This window comes from Coffea arabica, chromosome 10c (genome assembly GCF_036785885.1).
Source record: "Coffea arabica cultivar ET-39 chromosome 10c, Coffea Arabica ET-39 HiFi, whole genome shotgun sequence".
Classification (NCBI taxonomy): domain Eukaryota; kingdom Viridiplantae; phylum Streptophyta; class Magnoliopsida; order Gentianales; family Rubiaceae; genus Coffea; species Coffea arabica.
The window spans coordinates 37,208,782-37,215,751 of record NC_092329.1 but is presented as its reverse complement, the minus strand read 5'-3'; positions in this window follow the sequence as shown (position 1 = coordinate 37,215,751).

Here is a 6,970-nt window from a genome sequence, read left to right as displayed (position 1 = left end):
ATGCTTTGGGTGATGGGTCACCAATCCTTTTTGGCTCCTTTTTCAGGAGCAATCCAGTGATCTTATTTCTGATTTTCGAAGGGGTTAAGGGAAATGAGAAGTCAAGATTTGTTTGGTTCTTGTGCCCAAAATTGTAATTCTTTCAATACCACATCTTAGTGAAAGCAAAGAGTTTGTCACCCTTACTTCCTAAGAAAACTTAGTCAACAGATAAGCTTTAAACTTGCAACAAATGGGTAGGAACGATAGCTAAACATGCGAAAATTGGTTATACCCTTATGATCACAAATGATTGATGGATTTTCTTATGAGCATAATCCTCACTTTGGGTTGCCATGAAGGAATAAGTCAACGATGGACTTTATGAGCTTGTAATGTGGCTTGAAAATGACAGCTAAAGAATAAGACTTTCAAGGACGTTGCACAACAGATCGCATTTTTCCAAAATTGCCCCTATTTTGAACTCGAAGATTCTGAACTTTGTTTGATCACTCAATAGGGACTTCACCATCGAATCCTTTGTATTTCATTTTTCCTTTTTGCTTTTCCGTTTTCTTTTCTTTGATCTGGTGAGTTTTCCATGGTGAGTAGCGTCAACCTCATACTCAAGCAATTCAGAAATACAGCTAAAATTTTCCGGCATCAGAAATTTTCTTGACAGGGCCATTGCAAAGAACAGAAGTCAGGACTTTCGGCTTTTGTAATGGGGTCAGATGGGGTGTTTAGAAAAGTTAAGGCTTGAAGGCAGATTTTAAAAATGGTTTGAAGAATCTGAGATCGCATTGCTACACCAACCCTATTTTAGGGTTAAATCAGAATTTGCCTCAGTTTATGCTCAATTGAGGCTTTTCTCTTTCATTTTCTTTCTTTTTTTTTGATTTTTCGGCTTTCTGCCATTTTTTGAAATTTTCACAAAATTTGCCCCAGTTTATTTTTGAACTGAGGTTCTCTTTTTCCTCTTGCTTTTGATTTTGTGGCTTTTCACTTTTTCACTTCTTGAAGTTTTCCTTTTCAACTCCAACTTGCCCCAGTGTGGGGTTTGCGATTCTCAGGGGTTGCCAAATGAAGTATTTCATTCTGAAGGCTCAAAAGGGATAACTAGGGATAGAATGTTTGATTGGAAAAGAAGAGGGCCTGACCTTTGTTCCGTCCCTTACAATAACTCTGAAAGGAAACTTTCATTAATGCGAAATTTTTTGCATGTATCTGAATTAATTGACTGAGGAAGACTTTCCATAAGTGGTTCGTCGGACAAAACCCTTCCTTTTCTTCTTTTTTACAAAATTGGAACCCAAGTGGAATCAAATTTTCCCAATTTGCGGTTCCCTTTCTCCCTTTTTTTTTCTTTTTCAAAATTCCCCAATGTGGGGTGCGATCATATGTGCATTCGAAAAGAACCACCAATTTTTGGCTCAAATGAGGATGCAAGGGATAAATGGTGTTTAGGTTGTAGAAACGATGGCCAAAGTATCATTCTTACACCTCATGACAACCAAAGGAACTAAATGGTCATTGAAAATCCATTCCCTTTTTTTATATTTGAAAATTTTCCAATGAAGGGTAGTGATCATTAGGGCTCTTATTTGAAACGAAATTATTCTTTCAAAGGCTCAAATGGGAGAGGAAATGATAAAATGTATAGATAAGAAACGAACGCTTGAAGTATTATTCCAAATTTTCAAAACAAATAAGGATAATGCATCTTTTGCTTTCATTTAGATGTGAATTAGACACAATGGACATTTTCCAAGCAAAGATTGCCTCAATTTGCAATTCATCAATCAATGTGACTGATTTTATTTTGGGGTTAAGTGAAGTGGGCAAAAATATGAATTGTACAGTGAAAAAGAAAAGGTATCTCATGGGGCCTTTCGAGTGACCGTTCACCCCTTTTTCTGAACGCTCTTACTGTATAGCTCGGATCACCAATCTAGTGTACATGAGGATTTTAGAGAGTATACACTTGTGAAATTCAGGCTATAGGTTGAAAAATCTCGAATTGAGTCTTATTTCTCAAAATTCATCATGAAATCTCCAATTAGTAAGAATAAAGAATGAAATGTACATAAATATACATGAAACAATGATTGTCCAAAAATTTTATTGCTGGAAAAGTTTGAAATAAAATTTCTCATTCAATTATGATACAAATGAAAAAAGAGAAACTCGTAAAGAGCTCAGCATATACACTTTTGTCTCCTTTTCTTTTGGAACAAAATGTACTAACAAATCAAACAAAATTTTCCTTTTGGAAAACAATTACAAAATCTCTCAGATGCTTTAGCGTAGAGCTTCCAGATAGATCTTTTATGTTTTCATTGTAAGATCTGCCCAAGAATCACACAATACGTGCAATTTTGACACCTTATTAGATCAGAAGTGTCATCAGATATAGAAAAAATATTTTCCTTTTATTGAAGTGTTTTTATGAATGCAAGGGAGGGGGAAAACAAAAGAAAAATACCCCGAGTTAGTAGGCAAAACTGCAAAATCGATATGCATGTCCTATGGGGGAACCCTTTTTGTGCCAAGGGTAGGCCTAGCATGAAAATGCAATCCTCCAGAGCAGGCACTATACAATACCTGATGGATCCAATCAGCTTATGGAGTGAAAAATAATTTGAAAAATTTGGCCCATTGGAATGAGAAGAGACGTTTGTCAAAATGAGGACCTCGTCCGAAGGGATTGATCACTTTTGATCGATACAAGAACTTGCAAAAACGCACGGGTTTGACCTTGACGAACTTCCTATAGAAGAGATTGGAATTCGTTTTGACAACTTTTCTCAGTGAAGCACAGGTCAAAAACTCCAACTGATCAAATGGCTGGATGCAATGGATGTTTTTCTCAAAATCGACTAGGTTTTCCATTTTGAAATTCGACATTGAAATCCTAATTCGTCAAATGAAATTGATAATTTATTAAAAATCGACCGGATTACCCTAAAAGGGGAACAGGTCAAATGAATTGAATGAAATTTAATTTATCCAAAATTAATCAGATCACCCTAAAAAGGGTAAATTGATCAAATAGATTGAACGAAACTTGATTTATTCAAAATCGCCTCGGTTGCCCTAAAAATGGGTAAATTGGCCAAATGAATGAAATTGAATTAGTGATTTATTCGAAAATCGGCCGAATGACCCTAAAAAGGGTAAATTGGTCAAATGAATTGACGATTTGTTCAAAATCGACCGGATGACCCTCAAAAGGGTAAATTGGTCAAATGAATTGACGATTTATTCAAAATCGACCGGATGACCCTAAAAAGGGTAAATTGGTCAAATGACCCAAAAAAGGGTAAATTGGTCAAAAGATGGTTTATTCAAAATTGATTATGAATTGACAAAATGGATCGATTGAATCGGCCGGCCATTGGTGGTTTCAGAAAATTAGTCTATTCATCGTCTCAACAAGAGGAATCATTTGTGAATTTCTTCAAATTAATGTCCTTCACGCAAGGGATTTTTACCAATTTTTGATAAAATGGCCAAAAAGTGATTATTAGATGCTCATATTCCAAAGATCACTCTATGAAAATGATCGGATCCTACCTTACCTTGTGCACTACCCCTTTGGATGGTACAAAATGTAAACGTGCAAGTCTCTTTGGATTAAGTATCCGAGACACAAGGTGGCTTATTCCTAACACGGGATCCCCTAAATGGCATTCCCTTTCTAGGGTTTAATGCATGATGTCATTTATTAAAGCGATGTAAAAAATGCAATTCGAAATGAAGCGTGACCTAAGGAACCCTTTATCTGCCAGGGTAGGCCTAGAATGATATGCAATCATTAATCTATGAATGCAATATACCAAAATCTTTAAACGTGCAATAGCCTATCTACAAGGGTAGGTTCTAAAAGAAAGTCATGCCAGACCTCTTATTTGCTAGGGTTTGTGAATGTAAAAGACAAGAGACAAGGAAACGTGAGTTCAACACGTAATCACATAACACATTGGACAATTAAGCAGCAAAGACAGATAAGGAAAAAGGGTTGGGACCCCTCCCCTCGTGAAATAGTGTTTCCTAATTTAGGGTAAGGTCGACTCTACCCTAGGCAATTCTAATATGGATGCATGAGGTTGGGGTTCACTAATGCATCTAGACTCGACAAGCTTCGGCTCCCAAGCCTTCAGACTTGGAAACCAAGGGTCACCAATCCCAAGGTTCCTTGTCGGTGGCTCGAGCGATTCCCCAAACACCGCTACGCACACATCGTGTCATGGCTACGTGTTTGAGTGAATCTATAAAAAATCCTCAACCTTCGACTAAAAGCTAAAAAGGCTATCAACCCATAGCTTAAAGCGGAAGATTGAGTGACCCATTGGATCATGCTACACACACATCGTGTCGTGATCACACGTCCAAGCGTATGCAATGCAAAGAAAAATAAATGAGGTCCAAGATTGAGTGACCCAATAGGGTGGAGTGGCGTGACAAGCCACTAAAAGAAAAATAAATGAGGGATGAAAAAATTAAAGCGTATGCACGTATGCTAGTGCTCGTTTGGAGGGGAGGGATCGAGAACCAACGTGAGGCTCTAAGGTGATGTCCCCCACCCAAATGCAATGCAAGCGCGAGATAAGCAAGTAAACATACATCCAATCAACCAAACATACATTCGCGAGCGAGGGAGTAGTTGGATACGCGTGAAATGCAAAATCTTAAAAAAAGGGAAAAATGCAACCCTAAAACACCCAAATGTGATATATGAAAAGGTTAAAAGAAGAAAAAGGTTGATTAAATCAAATTTGCTCGGACTCTCGAATGTCCCCAGTGGAGTCGCCAACTGTCGCGCCCCATTTTTTGATAAATAAATAAATTGTTAAAAAATGTATTTTTTGATTCGATTTGTGATTTGAAAATGAATTGTGATTTAAAAGAAAAGTGGATCTAAATGGGGGTTTGAGAATGCGACGATTTGACCCAAAATTATAGTTTAAAAAGGGTTTTTGAAATAAAAAATTGGAGTCGCCACTTGGTAATGAGTTAAGGTGTACCAAGTAACCTAAAAAATGAATTTTTAAAGGAAAAATAGGAAAAAGTAGTAAGAAACCCCTTTTAAACGACTCCTAGTCCACGTAAACCAACGAAAAAGGTTCGGGAGTCACATTTGACGAAGGGGAAGGCAAGGATAAAAATCCAAGGCACCCCTTCGACCTAGCCAAGGCTAGTTGCGTGATTTAATCAAAGATTTTCTTGTTTTAACCAAAGAATTTATTACATTTGGATGCGCTACATGAATGCAAACCCTAGACTTAGAGGGAGATGGGGGAAATTTCTCTTCAAAGGTTGAGTGGTGCCAATCACATTAATTGTGAAGCCCAATAATGATCCTTTGGAGAGGTCACACATAATCCTAAATGACGTAAAAATGAGTGAATGAATGCATGCCATGTGAAAATGTGAGTTTGTGTGAAGTGAAAAAGTGATAAAAAAACAATAGTGTGTAAGTGGAAGTGTGGAAATGGATTTACAAAGTAAGGTGAGTAAAAATGATAATGTGAAAATAACATGAAGTGCATGTGTGCGAGTGATATGGTATAAAGTGTAAATAGTTGAGTAAAAACGTGCAAAATTAAAGTAGTGTGAAGTGAGAATGTGGAAAAAGAGTTAGAATATAAAGTAGAAGTGTATGTGATAGTGAATGCATGAATCCTATAGGAATGCATCAAGACGGGAACGGGAGTCCTAACTTTGTGACTTCAATTTTCCCTTTGATTAGAAAGGAGAACTAGCGTGCTAAGGCTATTTTGTAGCCACACTCGCTCGTTTCCCTTATCGAAAGGGGACTGTCAAGCAAATGGACCCTATAACTAGCATGAATATGCAAAACCTAAAGTGAGAGGGAAGGGATTAGAGGGGCATGCCAAATGATAAAGAAACTAGGAAAAATGCGTGAAATGAAATGAAACACGCAAATATGCACCTACGAAAAGGGAAATGGCCTATTGGGTCTAGCATTGGACTAGCCCTTTCTATGAATTCCGACTAGCGTTGGACTAGTGGAAACGTACATTCATCCATCACATTCATTCATGGTTATGGAAAGCGAGTAGACATGTCAATCACCTATAAACACATAGCACATAACACTTAGCATGCTTGACTAAATGCAAGAACCTAATTAAAGCAAGTAACACATAACATATAGCAAGCAACCAAACTAATGGAACTATTACATTTGCTAGCTAGGCACACGTCTTCAATAGGTCTTCATCGAATGCTCCTCCAAGCCCTATCTATTACAAGCCAAGAGGTGTACACATACCCCATAAAGAATAACTTAAATAAAAAGCAAAAGTAAAAATAAAATAAATGAAAGGAATTAAGGAAAGGCAAGGGAAGCAAGTAAACATGCAATTTTCACTTAGCACGTTAGATCACATAGGGAACGAGACGAAAAAGATAAAAGAAGTTATACCTCCCTTGGAATGATGTCCAAATGAAAGGAATCACTTATTAATCCTCCAAAATAAAAGAAAAGGTCAAGGGACCAATTTATTTGAGAAATAATTAAAAATAAAAAATATGCAAACACAAACTCACTTGGTCATAAAAACCAAAATATGCAAACACAGCTCACTTGGTCATAAAGACCTTAAAATCATGATTTAAGTGCAAATTAAACAAAGCATGGAGGTTAATTGAAGCAAACAAGCAATGAAATTAAAAAATTAAAGCTGCCAAGGACCCAATTGCGAACATTAACCAAGCACTCAAACTTAATTAAACATTTTTAGGAACTTCAAAGGTCTAGGGGCAAAGGAAAGGTTGAGAAATGGTTCAATTGCAATTATCCAAGGATCTAATTGCAAGAAATCAGCACATAATTGGGCCACAATGCAACAAAGGGAGATTTGGGGGGCCAAAGTGCAAATTTTCTGAAAATTATTCATGCAATTGCATGCAACGAAGGCTGAAGCAGCCTTCTTTACTTCTGCAATTTTTCTGCTGCAGCTTC